At 40.6% G+C, this 20,895-nt stretch overlaps 1 protein-coding gene across 7 annotated transcripts in view; it reads right to left on the bottom strand.

The window, feature by feature from the left end:
- Positions 1–18,936, bottom strand: part of RALGPS2 (Ral GEF with PH domain and SH3 binding motif 2) — a 166,426-nt gene extending 147,490 nt beyond the window's left edge. For 2 of the 7 annotated variants that reach the window (XM_055582762.1, XM_055582766.1), the window contains exon 1: positions 18,210–18,402. The gene's annotated coding sequence lies outside the window, so the exon portion shown is untranslated. Of the gene's footprint in view, positions 1–18,149; positions 18,406–18,799 lie in introns of those variants that run through there. The other 5 variants (XM_055582763.1, XM_055582767.1, XM_055582764.1 and 2 more) reach the window with 5 other exon arrangements.
- Positions 18,937–20,895: the final 1,959 nt, after the last annotated feature.

Genomic DNA, 20,895 nt, shown 5'->3' with positions numbered 1-20,895 from the left:
CCAAGGTTCTTTTTCTCCTTTTTTTAATGCCTTCTTTTGAATTAAATAAGTATAACTCTGACTTCACTTTATCTCTTTTGATGGCTTATTACCTTCAACCTTTTTAAAAATAGAATTGCTTCAGGATTTACAGTATGTAACTTTCGACTTACCATGGTCTAACTTCAAGGGACAGTATCACTTCACATACAGTATAAGACTCTTACAATAGTGTACTACCTAGTATCATTATCTTGCCCACCTAATACTCTATAACTAGATGCTAACTCTTTATTAAAACAGGAGAGAAGCACTAGAATAATGTAAAAGAAATTGTAGCAACAAACTGAAACCTTCTCCTTGGCTTCATTTAAAATGGTAAATAAAAACTGAAAAAGACATAGATGCTTTTAAAAAAAACCTAAAACTATAACCATACCACCTGGGTTCATTTCCTAGTTCTGCTACTTACATACTGTATAATATAAAGCAAGACAGTTAGCCTTCCTGTTGCTAAGTTTCTACCTCTTTAAAATGAAGGTAACAACCGTACCTTCTTTAACAGTTTATTGTGATGATCCAATGAATTAATACAGGTAAAATACTTAGAACAGCTCCAAGCAACTAGTAAATGGTTGAAAAATAAAGGATATCCCTGAGATATTCTGGGTTTAGTTCCAGAACACTGCAATAAACTAAATATTGCTATAAAGCAAGTCATACCAGTTTTTTGGTTTTCCAGTGCATATAAGTCATGTTTATACTACAGTCAATTAAGTGTACAATAGCATTATGTCTTAAAAAAAGGACGTACCTTAATTTAAACATCTTTTATTTCTAAAAATCGCTAACCACCATCTGAGCCTTTAGCAAGTCAATCATTTTGCTGGTGGAGGGTCTTGCTTCAACGTCAATGGCTGCTGCTGATCATGTTGGTGGCTACCAAAGGTTGGGGTGGCTGTGGCAATTTCTTAAAATGAGACAAAGATGAAGCCTGACACAGTGACTGACCCTTCCTTTCATGAATGATTTTCTTGTAGCATGCAATGCTGACTGGTAGCATTTTACCTACAGAACTTCCTTCAAAAATTGGAGTCAATCCTCTCAAACACTGCCACTGCTTTATCATTAAGTTTTTGTAATACTCTAAACTCTTTGTTAAAATTTCAACAATCATCACTGCTTCTTCACCAGAGGATTCTATATCAAGGAAACACTTTCTTGCTCACCCATAAAAAGCAACTCTTCATTCATCCGAGTTTAATCATGAGATTGGAGAAGTAAATGGCACCCCACTCCAGTACTCTTGCCTGGAAAATCCCATGGACAGAGGAACCTGATAGGCTACAGTCCACGGGGTCTCGAAGAGTCGGACATGACTGAGTGACTTCACTTTCACTTTTCACTTTCATGCACTGGAGAAGGCAATGGCAACCCACTCCCGTGTTCTTGCCTGGAGAATCCCAGGGACAGCGGAGCCTGGTGGGCTGCTGTCTCTGGGGTCACACAGGGTCGGACACGACTGAAGTGACTTAGCAGCAGCAGCAGCAATCATAAGATTGGAGCAATTCAATCACACATTCAGGCTCCACTTATAGTTCTATTTCCACCATCACTAGTTACTTCCTCCACTTATATCTTGAACCCTTTAAAGTCATCCGGAATCAACTTCTTCCAAACTCCTATTTATGTCGATATTTTGACCTCTTCCAAGGAATCATGAATGTTCTTACTGAAAGCAAGTATGGTGAATCCTTTCCAGAAGGTTTTCAATTTACTTTGCCTGGATTCATCAAAGTAATCGCTATCTGTGGCAGCCATAGCCTTACATCTGTGACAGCTACAGGCTTCCCTGGTGGCTCAAATGGTTAAGACTATGTCTGCAATGCAGGAGACCTGGGTTTGATCCCTGGGTTAGGAAGATCCCCTGGAGAAGGGAATGGCAACCCACTCCAGTATTCTTGCCTGGAGAATCCCATGGACAGAGGAGCCTGGTGGGCTACTATCCATGGGGTCGCAAAGAGGCAGACATGACTGAATGACTAACGCTTTCACTGATAGCCTTACAAAATCTATTTCTTAAATAATAATGACTTGAAAGTCAAAATTACTCTTTGATCCATGGGCTGCAGAATAGATGTATTAGCAAGCATGAAAACAACACTAATCTTGAACATCTCCATCTCTTGGGAACCAAGTGCATTGTCAATGAACAGTAATATTTTGAAAGGAATCTTTTTTCTGAGCAGTAGGTCTCAACAGTAGACTTAAAATATTCAGTATAACACGTCGTAAACACTGTTGGTGGGAATGTAAATTGGTATAGCTACTATGGAGAGCAGTATGGAGACTGCTTAAAAAATAGTTACCACATGATCCAGCAATCCACTCCTGGGCATATATCCGGAAGAGACAGAAACTAATTTGAAAAGATGCACCCACCTCAATGGTCACAGTAGCACTGTTTATAATAGCAAAGACTTGGAAGCAACCCAATGTCTATTAACAGATGAATGGATAAAGATGATGTGAGATTTATATAGTCGTATATTACTTAGCCATAAAAAAAAGGAGGAAATAATGCCATTTGCAGCAACATTGGTGGACCTAGAGATTATTACACTAAGTGAAGTAGGTCAAAGACAAATATCACATTATTTATATGTATAGTCTAAAAAAGTGATACAAATGAAATTATTTATAAAACAGAACAGACTCACAGACATAGAAAACAAACTTATGGTTACCAAAGGGGAATGGGAAGTGGAGGGATAAATTAGGAGTTGGGATTAACAGATACATACTACTGTATATAAATTAGATAAACAACAAGGACCTGTTGTATGGCACAGGGAAGTATACTTGATATCTTGCAAGAACCTATAATGGAAAAGAATCTGAAAAAAAACAACTGATCCACTTTGCTGTACACCTGAAACACAACACTGTAAATCAACTATGCGTCAATAAAAGTTGTCTTGGGAAAAAAAAACCACAACAAACATGTAAACAAATGTGCTACCATCAAGATTTTATTATGCCATTTGTACAGCACAGGGAAAGAAGATTTAGCATAATTCTTAAGGGCCACAGGATTTGGGGAAAGGTAAATGAGCACTGGCTTCACTTTAAAGATACCAGATACATTAGTCCCTAACAAGAGAGTCAACCCATCCTCTGAAGCCAGGCTTTGGCTTCTCCTCTCTACCTGTCAAAGTCCTAGATGGCATCTTTTTCCAACGGTAGGCTGTTTTGTGTACATTGACAACCTGTTGTTTAGTGTGGCCACCTTCATTAATTATCTTAGCTGAAACTTTTGGCCAGGTTACTGCAGCTTCTCCATCAGTACTTGCTGCTTCACCTTGCACTTTTATGTTACAGAGACGGCTTCTTTCCTTAAACCTCATGAACCAACTTCTGATAGCTTCAAACTTTTCTTCTGCAGCTTCTTCACCCCTCCCAGTGTTCATACAACTGAAGAGAGTTGGGGCCTTCCCCTAATAGAATATTGTAACTGGTTTGATCTTCTGTTCAGATCCATTATGAACAATAAGGCTGGTTTCGCTTTCTTATCTTGGCTTTCAACATGCCTTCCACGCTAAACTTAATCATTTCTAGCTTTTGATTTAAAGTGAAAGACGTGCCACTCTTCCTTTCCCTTGAACACTTAAGAGGCCACTGTAGGGTTATTACTTGGCCTAATTTCAGTACCCCATTTTTTTGGAATAGGGAAGCCTCAACAGATGGACAGAGATCAGTGGGCGTGGGGACATCAATGGCCAGTTGGTGGAGTAGACGGAATGCACACATTAAGCTCACTACGGTATATGGGGAAGGTTCAGGGTGTCCCAAAACAATTACAATGTAACATCAAAGTTCACTGATCACAGATCACCATAACAAATATAATAAGAAAAAAGCTTGAAATATTTTGAGAATTATTACCAAAATGTGACCCAGAGACAAGTGAGCAAATGCTGCTGGAAAAAAGGCACCAACAGACTTGCTCATGGAGGGTTGCCACAAACCTTCAAACTGTAAAAAACAAAGTATCTGTGAAGTACAATGAAGCAAAATACAATAAAAGAAGGTATGTGAGTAAATACAGCAAGTACTATTACTCATAAGGTGAATAAGACTATTTTTTAGTGCCCTGTACACTACCTAAAATAACCCTGATTACTCAACCCACACACTAGGCTGCACTTCTCTAAGTGAATCTCCAAGCAAATTATTTCCTTAGGCTCTTTTAGTTGCAAGAAAATCATTCAAATTACCCTAAAGAGCATGTTATGTATGACACTACTCACTGAACACTGGATATGATCTTACTATTGTTATAAAAACTTTTGTGTCATCTCATTTAATCCTGACATCAGCCCCATAAGGAAAGGTATCAATATTACTTATGATGCTCACTTTTTCCAGATAAGGAATGAGACAGAGGAGTCAAAACAACCTTTCCGAGGTCACACAACTAGTAGAAGACAGAGCCAGAATTCTACTGCCAAAAGTCTGACACCAACGCCTGCAAGCTTTCCTGGGAAAAAAACAGGATAGGGCCTCCAGAAGGGCAGGAGCCACAGAAGTCCTGGAGTAACCGGAGAGGAGTATCTACAGAACCAGACAGCACAATCTCCAGTCTCAGGCTCTGTGCCCATCCCTCTCTCACCACATGGCTTCCTGCTTACAATTTTGTGCTTCTCTCATCACAGATGCCTCATTCTCTTCTGGTTACCAACTGGCTTCCTCAACTCCTTTACCATTTCTGTAACTCACAGCTTCTGCTTATACTTAACTTTCCAGTCTCTTAAACTTTAGTTTTACAGGACTCCACACTAACGTTATCTTCCCAGCTTAGGCTCTCATGGCTCAGTGGCAAATTAACTCCATGTTCCCTATACATGGCTGTAATTTTCCCCACCAGACAATGTTAGGTTGTTAGCTGGTTTACAGATTAGCAGCCCTTAGGTCAAATGCCCACTCCTGGATCAGTCAGGTGGAATACAGCTTTTATGTGGTTAAAAACATAGCTATTGAGGTCTATTCCTCTGCAATGTACTGTGGAACTGCAGGCACACCAGAATTATCAAACACATGTCTGGGACACTGAGTCAGCCAAGTCACCCTTCATCTGGGGCTCAAAGTTTTGTCAGTATTTTTAATCTATTTAGTTATAGTAATTAAGCAGTCATAAATACAACTTTCGGTTGTTATTAAGGAGATCATATAATTTACAGCGTCACACAAGTAAGACATGGGACATAAGCCCAGTGATTGTTAAGTCGAGGGTGGCCACACGACAGCAACGATATTATGACTGAGACAAGGAAAGCCCATCATCGTCTATCATTTTCAATTCTGCTCAGACAGAAGTAGTAAACGTCAATAACCCTCTCCCTTCGTAGCTATGTCCGCTGCACCACACTTAACTGAAGCAGAAGAGGGGTCTAGATGTGCTGACACTATTACTACGGCCAATTCACAGCTGCTCACACACAGCACAGAGGCCTCAACAGTGCTGCTGGTTCCCCCAAGTTCAAACCTGCAGAATATAGCACAAAATATCCTTTTGCAGATGGGTTTGACCCTACACGCCTTGGCTTTTTCAATGGCAGGGGAAAGACTTTGAAATGAAAACTTTCTGCTACATAATTAGCTAAAACCAAGTAATAGGGACAGAAAGGAAAAAGCAAACATATAACTTATCAATGCTACTTTCCTATCAATGTTGTTTTAAATCTTCTTGTTGGGAGGATAACCTAATACATATATAACTTAGGTAGAAACCCCCTCCCTTTGGGGAAAAAAAAGAACACTGGTTCTAAACAGTTTGGATTTTCCCTCCAATCTTCATTTACAATTGATTAATTTACAACCTTAAAAAGAAAGGAAATAGAGTGAGAAGCCAAAAGTCAGTAACAGTATATGTTATCCCTTAAATTTTAACCTGCTTTATTTCTAAGGACTGAATAATTTGGTCTCATTTTATCAAATTATTTCCGAAACCTCCAAAAACCCTTCAGGCCAAAGCATGCCAAAACTGATCCCTGCTGCTGTAACTTCGGTAATGCTGCTCCCCAAGGCTTATGTTCTTACCACCTTAATGAAACACATTTCCTAAGGACCACTCCTGCCCTCACTGAGCACCTAACTCCCCCCTCTTCTCCTGCACACTGCTCTTCAATCTGACACATAACTACATACAATCTCATGTGATTTACTGTGGTTTCATATAGAAGATTTCACCTCTCTCTCTTCTCTTCACCAAGAAGATGTAAACAACCAGTGCAAGATCTAGAACTTACTCCTCCAGGATAACATTCGCAAGTACTGGGCTCACAGAAACCATTCAAAAACACTGTTGACAAAAAGAAGCAAGTCAAAAGCGGAGTTTCTTATCCAAGGGTATCTTCAAAACATTTCTCTTTTAATAGACTTACCCCTGTACCCTCAGCCCTAAGAGATGGGATCTGAACCACACAAACCTATAAAAAATATATATATATCCACAAATCTAAACTGTGAAAGAAAAGCAGCAGAGGTTATCCTAATGACAACTGACAGAATAAAAGCTGTATCAGACAAACCTAAAATACATACGAATCCCCTACCTACAAAACCCTAAAAGCTAGGAAGATTTCAGCACATTCACAGAAGGGCAGCTGAAAAGCAACAACAGAAAACACACAGATCTGTCATGTAAGCTACTTTCAGGAGGCCAGAAAAGTTCTAGTCAAATCCTGAGACACCTAAATCAGAATTTGAAGAGGTCTAACGAATTCGTTACTCAAGTAACCCTAGAGATCTGGAGTAACCCCAGAGATACAAGAGAAGCTAGGCTGTGATTAGTACACTTGATCGTCACGGTCCTGAAAGGAGGAAGAGTTAACTAATTCAGCCTAGTACTTTGCTTTTATACCTCCTCATCTAATCCTTACAGCGATCCTATGAGAAGACACGTCTATGACCACTTCACAAACAGGGAGGCTGAATATTAAGAAAAATTAAGTAACTTGCCCAGATTCACACAAACTTTAAGCACAGGGTTAAAACCATGGCCTATGTGGCAAAAAATTGTTTTAATTATTTGACTGATTCCAAGAATACTCAGATGCATTATTTAAGGCAATATGAAATCACAATTGTAACGTTCATATTCCTCTTATTGCAAATGAATTAAGATATATATTTAATAGAAAATGCAACTGGGAATTTTTAGACTAAACCCAACCAAGATCCATTGCCATATTAATATTTTTCAAAAAGCACATCTGACTATCTCATTCATTACTTATTCAAAAAACTGCCAGTGGCCTTTAACTGTATGACAACTGGCTAACTATCTGGGTAAAAGGACCAAAACTAGATCTTACATTAAAATAAACAGGATGAATTAAAGATGAAAAATGTTTAAGGCATAAAAATACTAGAAGTAAAACTAGGTGAATTTTTTTTTAATGTTGGCGTAGGAAAGTCTAGGACTGACAATAGAAAAACAGGAAATAGTAGAAAAGACTGATAAATCTGACTAAAGAAAACATACAACACACACATACAGCCAAATATATATATATATTTCATCAATTCTAGGATGAATATTTTCTCATCTTTTAACATCTCTGAAATCAGGATGCCTCTTAAACTAAGAGTGTCATGGTTTAACTGACAGTATATTTCTATCCTTAATTGTATATTAAACAGAATATCTCACAACTGAGCCAATACAGATTTAATAAAAGGCTCTAAAAAGAGATAGTTACTCAGTCACATCCAACTCTTTGAATCTCATGAACTGGAGCCCACCAGGCTCCTCTGTCCATGGGATTCTTCAGGTAAGAATACTGGAGTGGTTGCCATTTCCTTCTCCAAGGGATCTTTCCAACCCAGGGACTGAACCGAGGTCTCCTGCACTGCAGGTAGATTCTTTACCGTCTGAGCCACCACGGAAATACTCTAAGTTATATGACAGAAAATAAGATAGGGAAAAGGTCTACAACAAGCAACAAAACCAATATTCTTCATACATGAAGAGCTCTAACATGTTATTAATGTTAAGCAATAGGATGCTTCAACTGCACTGGTAATGTTTCATTTCTCAAGATAACTGTATTTTTCTTTTCTTTTCCATTATGGTTTATCACAGGATATTAAAAATAGTCCCCTGTGCTATACAACAGGAACTTGTTTATCCATTCTATATAACAGCTTGCACCTGCTAACCCCAGACTCCCAACCCACCCCTCCCCTAACCCTCCCGCCTGGCAACCACCAGTCTGTTCTCTCTGTGAGTCTGTTTCTGCTTCACAGATAAGTTCATTTGTATCATATTTTAGATTTCACAGGTAAGTGATATCATTTGGTATTTGTCTTTTTCTATCTGAGGTGTTAAGTGTATTAATCTTTATGTATTTTTTGTTTATTTGACTTACCTGCTTAAAAGACTTTTAAGAGATAAGAATATAAGCAATAAGTATATAAGATATGAAAAGGAAATTATAGCCTACATGTCCAAAAACATGAAAATATAAATTTCACCAAAAACATTTTAAAATGCAAATTAAAATAAGAATTTATTACCTAATAGATCAAAATCTATGTTTGTAAAGTTAATCACCAAGTCAGTAAGAGTACAGAGAAACAATCATACGGCACAGGCAAGAATGCAAATGTACTTAACCTCCAAACAAGCAAACCATCCTCCTTTTAGGAATTCATCAAAAGGAAACGACCAGAAAAGTACAGGAAGATGTATAAGAAAAGATACAAACTCTACCGCTCTTCACAGTATATAAAAGTTAGAAACAACCCAAGAGTCCCATTGAGAGACTGCTTAAATAAATTATGATGCACCCACAGAATGTGATATGATGCAACCATTAAAAATGAAGGCAGATATGGCTGATTCATGCATAATTTACACAATTATGTAAAGCAATTATCTTTCAATTAAAAATTAATTAATAAAAAACTGAAGGCAGAGAGAAACTGTCTTTGGAAATGATATAAGTATCCTTAAAAGTATACAAAGACTTTTTACATGAGCACCAGATTTTTTAAAGCTTATTTTTTTCATTTTTTTCTGGCTTGATGTGTTTTACTTTTTTTATTGAGATACACATAAACACTAAAATGTACTTATGAATTTTTACTATGTAGATGTGCATGTAACCACCAGTCAAATAAAGATATAGAGCATTTCCAGCACTCCAGAAGTCTTGCTCTGCTAGTTCCAACCCTTAACCACTACTTTGACTTCCAACAACAGAGATGAGTTTGACCTTTTCCTGAGCTTCAAGAAAAGAGGATCACACAGTATACTCTTTTGTGTCTGATTTCTATCAATAGTTTGTGATATTCACCCACATTTGCTAAGAATAGCAGCCGTTCCTTCTTTTTCACTGATATATAGTATTCCAGTATAGAGCATACCACAAATTATTGCTACATTTTTCTGCTGATGGGCATCTGGCTTGTTTCCAGTTGGGTGCTATTATGGAAAACAAACTGCTGCATTTTTTCAGATTTTATAAATGTTGTATTTGTATTGCTTCTTATTTAGTTTTAGATATTTATATTGATAAAAGAAATCAAACAATCCAGAAAAATATAATAAGAAAAAGAAAAAAACCCTGGTATATCACCACATAGACAACTACCATTTTCTTTTCAAGATTTATGTTTATTATGTTATAAATGCTCATTCTTCTATATCAAGCCCTTTTCCTTCAAGTTATTTTCTCCCTTCTTTCTCTCCCTCTTTTTTACCTAAGACCACCTAGGTAACAAATGTTTACATCTGGTGTGCAACATTTTTCAATCTTACAAGATCACTTATACTCTGTAATAAACATTGGATTTTTACTGTTTTATTAAAATGGGATATTTTATACTTTTCTCTGTAACTTGCTTTTCTCAATTAAATATAGTGACATTGCCTCATATCACTGATTATTTTTGCCATGTCTTGCTTTTTTAAACCACTTTGAAAGATAAGTCACATACCATACAATTTATCCATTTAAAGTATACAATTCAGGAATTTCCCTTGTGGTCCAGTGGTTAGGACTCCTGAGTTTTCACTGACAAGGCCTCACATTCAATCACTGATAAGGGAGCTAAAATACGACAAGCCACATGGAGAGGCCAGAAAGAAAGCGTATGCAGTTCAATGGCATGTAGAACTATCAATGCAGTCAACTGCAGCACATTTTTAAAATCTTAAAAAGAAACCCTATACTCTTTAGGCCTTCCCATCCCCTACCTGCAACCTCACGCAACGGCTAATCAGCTTTCTATCTCTACAGATTCCCGTTCTGCATGTTTCATACAAATGTAATCATATAATATCAGGCCTTTTGTGACTGCTTCTTTCACCAAGCATAATATTTTCAAAATTTACTGATGATATAACATGTATCGTACCTTACTCCTTTTAAGGGCTAAAAAATAATCCCATTGGATGGATATATCACATTTTGTTTCTTCACTTGTTGGGTGATAGACATTTGTGTTATTTCTATTTTTTTCCTTACAATGAATAATGTTGCCATAATCATTTGGGAACAATTTTTGAGAGAGACATGCTTTCATCTTCCTTGGGTATATACCTAGGAAAGAACTGCTGGGTCATAATGGTAACTCAACATTTAATCTCCTTAAGAACTGCCATACTATCTTCCAAAGAAGCTACATAATTTTATATTCCTGTTAGTGTTTGAGGGATCCAATTTCTCAACATCCACACCTATACTTGCTATATCACCAAACTTTTTAAATTCTAGCCCTTCTAGTAGTGTGAAGGGGTATCTCATCATGGCTTGATTTCACTTGCCTTATACCAATCCCCAGGTCACGGACTGGTATCTGTCCATGGCCTGTTAGGACTGGGCCACGCAGGGGGCTAGTGCATGATGCTTCATCTGCTGTTTCCCACTGCTCACATTACTGCCTGAACCACCACCCCCAACTCCGATCCATGGAAACTGTCTTCCACGAAATTAGTCTCTGGTGCCAAAAAGGTTGGGGACCACTGTCTTACAGCTAATGATGCTGAGCATTTTCACAATGTAAACATGTATTAAATCATCATTCTATATACTTTAAATGTCTTATAATTTTGTCAATTATACCTCAAGAAAGCTGAAAAAAAATACAATAACATTATATTTTCTCATTTCTGCATAATGTTCCTTTCTTTGTTAACGTCGATGTGTGTATTTAATTATATGTTACTTAAAATATAAGTGTAATAAAGGCAAATGTTTTTGTATTTTTGTTTACAGCTGTATCCCCAGCACCAAGAACTATTCCTGGAACACAGAAAATTCTCCATGGCTTTTAAAAAATGAATAAGCAAATGATTTCTAAATCAAATGTGCATTTGGGAAAAATTATAGTACTTTCTTTTGGCATTTCTCTACAAATGAGAAGTTATATAGGTCATGTTTGTATGTATAAAAACATATACACATATAAGTATACAGTACTTATATGTGAATAGTTCTGATGATTAATTTTTAAAAACCTCACCTGATTGTGGGGGGGGGAGACCTTTAGTAAGATATCATATTTGGTGAGATTTTAGAGATATTTCTATTAAAGCCAGGAACCTGAAATTTAGAATCATCTCTCTCAGGTAAGTGAGCCCTTAATGCTGACTAGCCAACACAATATATTCCTCTCCTCTATTCTCTCCTCCTCTATTCTCTCTTCCTCTATTCTCTTCACTTTTCCACTCTTTGATGGATGACTGTGTCATGTACTTTCCCCCTTGTCAAACCTCCGATACACAACAGCCTTTCTTCCTCACTCTCAGCTAATGATCCTGCTTATCATCCACTAACAGAAAACCTCAGATGAGAACTTCCTCAAGCCACCACCATCATGTCTGTCTGCAAATTCTGGTCTTCTCTCCGGACTCCTAGTAAAGCAACGGCTAATCCTTCCACCTGTGCTCAGACTGGGGTCGGCAAACCACATGCCTGTGCTGTCTACGGCAGCTTCATGCTGCAAAAGCAAAGCTGAGTAGCAGTAACAGATAGTACTGCCCACAAAGCCTACAATACTATTCAGCCCTTCAAAGAAAAACTGGCTCAGCCTTGCACTAGATGATCACCTCTCCTCTTGTCTAATACAGACACTGCTGGTTGAAGCGCCCAGTGAGTCCTGAGCAGAAGAAATGTGCTAAGACCCACACAAGACACAGAAGACATGAGAGACACAGACTGATGACCAAGAAAGGATCTTAACAGACTCCGGTCACGTAAAAAGGATGAAGAAGATGAAAGGGCATAAGACTTTTCAACAGCCACCTGAAGCTAGGTAATTACAGTACCACCCCTTAAATTCTGAAGGACAATTACTTCAGTTTAGAATCCCACACTGAGGCGGGCCAAATTATCAACCAGCTGTCAGGGCAGAAGAAAGATATTTTCAGCAATGCAAACGTCTCAGAAATTTCACCTCCTCAAACACTCTTTCTTGAAAGTTACTGAGGGATGTATTTCACCAAAACAAAGGGGTAAATCAGAGAAAGAGGAGGACAGGGATCCAGAGAACATGGACCCTAACACAGGAAAAAGGTAAAGAGAAGTCCCAGGGTCGCAAAGGGAAATCACAAGCCGATGCCTAGCAGAGTGAAGAGCCCCAGTGCTGATTTGGGCATAAGGACAGGGAACTCTGAGATAGTTTTAATTAAAAAAAAAAAAAAGTCAAGTGATCAATCTGATGTGTTTGCACATACTGAGACAGTTCCTGGTGGGGGCGAGGTGGGGGGCAGACAAATAGGACACTAAGCAAAAAAAAAGAAAAAAAAAATTTAATATTTATTTATTTGGCTGCAACAGGTCTTAGTTGTGGCATGCAAACTCAGCTGTGGCATGTGGGATCTTGTTCCCTGATCAGCAATGCAACCTAGGCCCCCTGCACCGGAGCACAGAGTCTTAGCTACTAGACCACCAGAGAAGTCCCCCCAAAATTTTAAATTCATGAAATGCAATCATAGAATACTGCATAGTTCAACAGTAAACAGATACACAAAGTCATAATAATGTAAACTATAAACAACAAGTTATATAACTATATGTTACATTAGGAGATATAACGTAATAGGAGGTGACTATATTAAGGAGATAAAGGGAGAGGAAGCTCAGCGAGCCTAAGAACCCTAAAGCATAGACTCATCTTCCAGAGGAGGAAACCAACAGATATCTAAAATTGAAAAACAAGTAATATCTTAAAATATGGAAATAAATATCAGAAAGAAAAAAAAAAACAGCTAAATGTATCAAAAATAATTGCTCTAAAAGCAGGACCTGGGAGGGAAAATTATTCAGGGGGTGGGGTTTTTATTTTAAGTCTTACAGTACAACTTTCTTTTTAACTGCACAGGTGTATTATTTAAAGTCAAAAGTTAATGTGTTGTTGTTTTCAAGAAACATAACTAGTGTTTTTTATATCATTTAGTATCAATTAATTCAACCACTCCACAAAGTTTATCTGGGCATTGACTGTGCCAGGCACTTTTCTAGGTGCTAGGAAGACATCAGCGAGCCAAGTCTTTGACCCCGTGAAGGACCTCAAGGAAGGTCCCTCCTTATATCCAGACGGAAGCAGATAATAAGCAAATTAACATATGCTTTAATGTCAGATAAATTACTGTTGTGAAGAGAAATAAAGATGAGGGTAGAGTGTGATGGGGTTGCTTTTTAGGCAAGGTTTTCAGAAAAGGGTTCTCCAAGAATGAACAAGAAGGAAATAGAGCTCTAAAGGAAAAATCTGTTTGGAGAAAAGGTCATATAAGCAAAATAACAGAAGGGTATCAATTAAGCTCAAGGTGAGGGCTTCATTTTCAAGCCTCTCATACACCAAAGCCATGTGTCATTCAAAAGCCTGTATCAAAGTTCCCTGTGGTGGCACACATAAGCTGCCAGACACCTTCAAGCTGAGTCCTATGAACACTGCTTCCTATATCCCTAACTAGCCATTACTGACTAAAGGGACTCGCTAAATATATACTCAAACTTTCTTCTTTCCGTAAAATAGGCAGATGTCACATATTTCAAATTTCAGTGTTTTTATTCCTATGACATGGTTAAAAGGTTTCCTAAACCAAAGTTCAAGATGTTAATCAAGAAGGACTCCAGATTAATTTCAAGCTACTGAAATATATCACGTCCAATCTTTATTTTCTCACTGAAGAAAATCCGTAAACCAATGGGAGTAAGACATATTAAAAACAAAACAAAACAAAAAAAAACAACCAATTTAGAGGGTAATTTTATTTTCCAAGAAACCTCACTCAGGTTAAGCCAGAGTTTCAGGCTATCTGAATTATCTTTTTGTTGAAAACTGAGTGAAGCTATTTGCTTTATTCTAAATACAGTTGTTATACAATAAAAACTTCACATTCAGAAAAGAAGATTAATTTTAATACATCTTATTCTCAAAACATTTATATCATTAAAAGTAGATCCAAACTGTCTTTTTTTTATACAGCAATAAAAAGCAGAACTTTTAGATTCTAAACAGGTCTAATTAAATCTCAACTAACAGTTGGGTTTAGAGTTTAAAAGTTATTTAGAAATTTCTGGAAAGGCAGGCTAGCAGCTATACTGTATGCTGAACTGCAGCAGTGGATGTTGATGCTCCCCCATCAACACTCCCCAGGTGGAGCATCACACTGTAGTAAGAGCTAAGACTTGGGTTTAGGTTCACCGCTTGCTCCTTGGTGTACTCACATTTTCAAACCCATTTCCTCAGCTCAAAATGGAGATGATAATACCTACATAAGGTCAATGTTCTGGGCTTCCCCGGTGGCTCCATGGTAAAGACTACGCCTGCCAATGCAGGAGACAGGGACTCCATCCCTGGGTGGGGAAGATCCCCTGGAGGAGGGCACAGCAACCTACTCCAGTATTCTTGCCGAGAAAATTTCATGAACAGAGGAGTCTGGCAGGCATCACAAAGTGTCAGACATGACCAAAGCGACTGAGCACACGCACAAGGTCAATGTTAATTGCTGGCACTCCTGTAAATAAGAAGTACCAACATATTTAAGAATCAATAGTATATTAAAAAGTTTTGTAATCTGCAGAGGTCCCTGGGTCAGGATGATCCCCTGGAGAAGGAAATGGCAATCCACTCAGGTGTTCCTGCCTAGAGAATTCCAGGGACGGGGGAGCCTGGTGGGCTGCCGTCTATGGGGTCGCACAGAGTAGGACACAACTGAAGCGACTTAGCAGCAGCAGTATATTAAAAAGTTTTGTGATCTGCAAAGGTCCCTGGGTCGGGATGATCCCCTGGAGAAGGAAATGGGAACCCATTCCAGTATTCTTCCCTGGGAAATCTCATGGACAGAAGAGCCTGGTGGGCTATACAGTCCATAGGGTCGCGAAAGAGTCAGACATGACTTAGCGACTAAACAACAACAATAATTTGTGACAAACTATACCAGTGTTTGTCATATTTTAAAAAGAAAAATTTCAGTCAGAATTCTCTGATTTAGTGATAACGGTTATTAGATTCTAAGGAAGAACAATAGGACCTTGGTCCACTCACACATACACAGCCAGAGGAAGAAAAAATTTAGGCAACGATTTAAAAAATTTAGGGGAAAAAAAAGAATTAGACTCCCTTAAAAACAAGTGCCAAGAAAAATATTTTTAGCAAACATCTCATTTAACTATATAAACCAAAAGTATAAAGCTGTCTAACCACATGTAAACTGTGCATCATGTGACTTAAGGTAGAGTGTTTATTTTGGGGAACCAGATACCCGAAGTACATAAACATCAGTGTATTTTTAAAATAACTTGTCTTGATGCTTTTGTTCACTCAGTAATAATTCCCACTATCCTTAGAAGGAAAAACACAACATATATCCTTAACCAAAAAAACTCTTCAGAGGAGTTTTTACTTCTTAAAGTTGTAAACTAATGCTAAATAATGTTATCTGACAATCTGCCTACTTACCCTTTAAGCTCCATCAGGGCACAGACCTATCCTTTTCTCTGTTGTATCACCAACAACTAGGCAACTAACTGGCACCAAGTAGAAAATGAATAAACATGTGTGGAATGAATGAATGAATGTACAAACTGGGCCTCTGGACAAAAGTGTCTTAATTGCAACAGAACAATTTCACTTATACATATATCCATCATTCACTACAAAAAACTGCTGTCTCAGCTCTAATGACATGTACTAAACTGAAAGAGACATGTACTAGGTACATATACACACACACAAATACATTACTCACATATATGATAAAAGAACATCAAGGATCCACAAGGTCAGTTTTAAAGTAGATATATTTTCTCTCAGGACATTTTGGTCAGTTCTTGCTGATAATCAAAGAATGTATCAGAAAAGCATATTGCAATCTGGAATGATTTAGGCAAAATGAACAATATTTCCAGAGTTCCATTCTCAGTGTTTTAAAGTCAAATTTCTTAATTGAATGAAAGGTGGAATAAAATGAAAAAAAAAAAAAAAAAAGGTAGATCTTACCATTTCAAAATAATGTCCTTGCATTTGGTCTGTAAGCTAATAAAACAAGTACATTTCCAAATCTTTGAAGCTAGACGATAAACTTTATGCCTACAAAGCTTGAGTAAGAGGCTTTTATTAAAATAATACCGTTTGGATAAGATCCTTCATAATTCTAAAGTCTCCAGGAAGATATGCAGCAGTAACAGTAACACACATTATTTATGATTCTACAGCACTGTATAACCATAATTATCTGGATGGAATAGGCTTTTAGAGCTAGCAAGCTATGATCTATGACTGTAATACTATGCTGCTCAGATCCAAAAGTTTCCCAAAATTCTGATGGTCATCTTCAAAGAGACAGAGCTGGCTTGATGGTGAATACAGAAAAACACCAAGATCAATTCACAAACACCGGTACGAAAACAAAGCTCTCTATAGCAACTACAGCGTCGAAATTTTAAAATCCTGGGCATGTAAAAGATAAAGCTCAATTAACTGCTGACTGTATTTCCTTCTTAACCATCTTAAAGGCCAGGTACTCTGTATTTCTTTTTAGAGCTTTCTTCAACAGAAATTTAGTGTTTCAATGGCCCCCTCCTCCACAGCTAATATCAGTGCCCTTTCTTCCTCCTCCCTCAACCCTCCTGGGTAAAACAAATTAACATTTGTACTAAGGTACCTCCTATCAGCTCGCAGCTTCTTCCCAAACACGCCCACGTACAGTGAAACTGGACTGCGTCTACACAACATACAGCTACAGGAAAAGAGCTTTGATGGGGGCATGTGGGGGCATAATTTAGCTCAGCACAGGTTTAAGGTTATTTTCCAGATACAGATAACAGCTCCTCACTCCTGGCTCGGGTTTCTCTCAAATCACCTCCAAAGCATGGTGTTTATGAGCCTACCTAATCCGATACTGCAATGGAATCCCGGCTATTTGCAGACAGATATCCCCGCTCTGCAAGTGTTTGATCAGACCCGTGGGGGAACCTCTTATTTTTTATTTTTTCAGTACGCCCGCTCCTAGCAGTACAGCACACCCGATCTCCGGCAGCGGCGCCGGCCCCGCGTCCCGCCGCGCGGGGCCAGCGCAAGACCGGTCCCTCCGGGTCCGAGTCGGCGGGCGACTCGGGCTGCGGGCCGCTCCGCAACAGGTCACCCTGACCGCGAAAGTGCGGGTCCGCAAGGCGGCCGGCCGGGCGGCCGGGCTTCTGGGGCGCAGCTGCGAGGGCTGGGGAGGGGGTGTGGCCCGCCTCGGCGGGTTCCGGCTCCCGGAGCCCCGGCTCCGCTCACCTGAAGGGAGGCTGAGGTGCCGCTGGGCGCCAAGGCAGCGCGGGCGGAGGCCGGGGGCTTCCGCCACCCAGGGGAGAAGCGAGGGGAGGCGAGACGGGCTGACCCCCGGCCGCAGGACAGAGAGCCGGAGCGGGGACCCCATTGGCCGCCTCCTGACGCCGAAAGCGAGCTGCTGAGGGAGGCGCGGCCCTGGGTTCCGAGCCCCCTCCTCCCTCAGCCCAAGCCCCGCAACCCCCTCTTCTCGACGAGGGCGAGCAGTCCCGGGGCCCGCGGCCGGGCGAACGACACACACCGCAGCGCCCCAGGCGCCGCCATTCCCCGCGATGCCGCCGCCGCTGCTGCGGCTCCGCGCCGCTCTAGGGTCGCAGCGCACCCACCTTCCCTCCCCCGCACCGCCCACCGAGGCTCCGCACCAGGCCCGCGGCGAAGGCACCGACCTGTGCAGCCCCGGCAGACGCCTCGGAGGTTGGAAGGACGGCGCGGGCCTCGCGTTCCACCGTTTTGCCGCCGCCGCCGCCGCCGCCTAGGCTAGCGCTCAGCGACCGGAGCAGTCGGCGTCTCTCATTCAGCGCCGGCCGCCTCCGCGGCCGCTCGGGGGAGGGGAGTGAGCTGGATCCACCCCGTCCGCGCCGGGGGTGGGGGAGGAGAGCGGGCCGGGCGGGGGCGCGCGCCGAGCAGGCGGGGCGGAGCCGCGCTCGTGCACCAACCGAGCGCGCTCGCGCGGGCCCCGAGAGTCGCGGCCGGCGGGGGTCTTCCCGGCGCGCGCTCCCGCCAGCGGCTCCTTTGCCGGGCCGAGCCCAACTGTCCCCGGGGGCCCGCGGCCGCGGCGCGCGCCCACAGCCGCAGTCCCTCCGCCTCGAGCCCGCCCGAAGGAGGGGCCGCTACCAGCCAAACGAGGGGGCAGGGAAGGATTGGAGGGACGCACAGGTGGGGCCTCCGCTGCAGCCGGGCCACCGGCTCCCCGCGCCCGGCCCTCCGCGGTGAAATCCGCTGCGGTGGCCGCCTCTTTCAGCGCCCGGCACCTTACCTTTAAGGCCAGAGAACGAAGAAACCGAGAAAACCCTCGGCTCCCGGATACTATATCCAGCCCGCGCTAGAGGTGTTTTTCGAAGTCACTGAGCACAAGTGAGGAGGTTCCACGTGTGAAGAGCCACCCCACTGCCGTAGGATCATAAATTGTAGAGATCGATACTCTCTCGCATTAAGATTCAGGAGGTGTTAGAAGTAGGCCTTTGTGTGATGCCCTTGGCTTAATGAGCAGATGACAGGGACTTTGGCATCCCTTGGGTCTCAGATTGATGAGTTTCAGGTGAGCAGTATTTTCACGTTGAATCCAAGAACAAGATTCTGGAATATTAAATATTTCCTGTGAATAAAAAAGGAATGGATTTCGTTAAACAGCGGAAGGGTGTTGTTTCGGAGGGTGCACTGTACCGGGTGGCCTATTTAGAATTAGCACCATTTGATGCAGTCTGACTATAAATGGAAGGTGATCCACCTTTGTATATGCTATCATTAGACCATTTAGAAATTGATGGTTTATTGGATGATCTGCCTCTCTCTCTCCAGGCAATGTATGGTAAAATATGAAAGGAATACTGTGAACCAGCGTTGCCCATAAAACAGGAAAGCGACAAAATCCTTCCCATTTACTTTCTTTCCTCTGTAATTACCCCTAAACAGAACAGATTAATCGTGTATATTGTAGGATGCTAATTATTTCCTCCACTGACTGCCCTTCACTCTAGTTAGGGAAGCTAGAATGCCCTTCAACCCTTGTCTTTTAAATAGAGTTACTTCTTTAAAGCACCTCCCCTCCCTTCTCCACACCCAAAGTTGTTAAAGAGCAAACAAAAAAAGGATAGGTAAAGTTCATGTTCTTTTCATTTTTATTTCATTTACTTTCAAAGAAAGTCCTAAAAAAAAAAATCATGATGAAATCACTAGGAGAAGCAGAGAAACCAAACTGTCAAATGAGAATAGACCAAGGAAAAGTAGAGCAGACTAATGGTGAAAAGGGGAGAATGTGAGATGTATAAAGAAAGTTTTTCCACAGATGTTAATTGCTTCAAGTTCCAAAAAATAACAGGCAAACAGAACTAGCACTTGGAGGAAAAATCCTTCTAGTTGGGTAAATCTTTAATCTTCTTAAATTGTTAGTAAGAGAGTAAGGAAAAGGTTAAGTGCCCACAGTAATAATTCAACAATATAGATCTGCATATATAAATCCCATTATCACTGCTTTTGAAAAATAGAAAGACTGAGGAACAACAGGGAATTTTAGTTTATGTAATTGTAATAACTTTAAATTTTGATTAGGGTTTCTCCTTGCTCAACATAGTGTGACTCATAAAAGAGAAAATTCTGATAGTAGCCTTTGCAATGGAACCAACAGCCAGAAGTTCAACTTCATACATCCAGTATCCACATGGGGAGATAACTTCAAGTACCAGGTATGTGGGAAGCTTTCGGGAGTTACTATATATTTTCTCACCTTGGCAGGACCTTCCCTTGGCCTGAGACGTAGCATTGCCAGTGTCTGTTGCGGAAACTGTCCCACTTCTACCAGCAGTCAGGCCACGCACTGTGTATCTTTTATTCCCAATGTTCTCAGGTGAGGCAGACCGGCACTCTCCTGTTTCCTGGAGGGAATGATGAGTGATATGAACCCAGTGGGGATCCTCATTTCCTACCTGCTGGTGGTTTCAGTGTGGACATTACCCAGCTCCTGCAGAAAAGATCTGAGCTAGAATCTGCTGTAATTCCCCAAAGTTTTCGATTTTCCATGGACAGTATTGACTCTGCATGAGTTAGCTGAAACGGATTTCTCCAGCCTCGGAATCACCAACCTCAGAACTGCCTGCACCACACTATCCAACTTGTGCAATGACAAAGGCTTATTGTAAAAGCCTTTACTCTGTACTGTTCACCCGGTGGGGTTGATTGAGAAAAAGAAATGGGCTTTCAGGAAACAGGACTCAGAGCTCATTTCTTCCCTTCTCACCTACAAAGGTTTTGATTGCTTTCCATAGTTAGGAATAAAACTAGGAGAGTTTCATAAAAACAAATGAGCCTGTCTTCCTATATCTACCAATAATCTTTTAAAATTTACTGTAAGAGCAG

Source organism: Bubalus kerabau, chromosome 5 (genome assembly GCF_029407905.1).
Source record: "Bubalus kerabau isolate K-KA32 ecotype Philippines breed swamp buffalo chromosome 5, PCC_UOA_SB_1v2, whole genome shotgun sequence".
Lineage (NCBI taxonomy): Eukaryota > Metazoa > Chordata > Mammalia > Artiodactyla > Bovidae > Bubalus > Bubalus kerabau.
The sequence above is the reverse complement of the archived record's forward strand: the minus strand, read 5'-3'. Positions and strand labels throughout refer to the sequence as shown.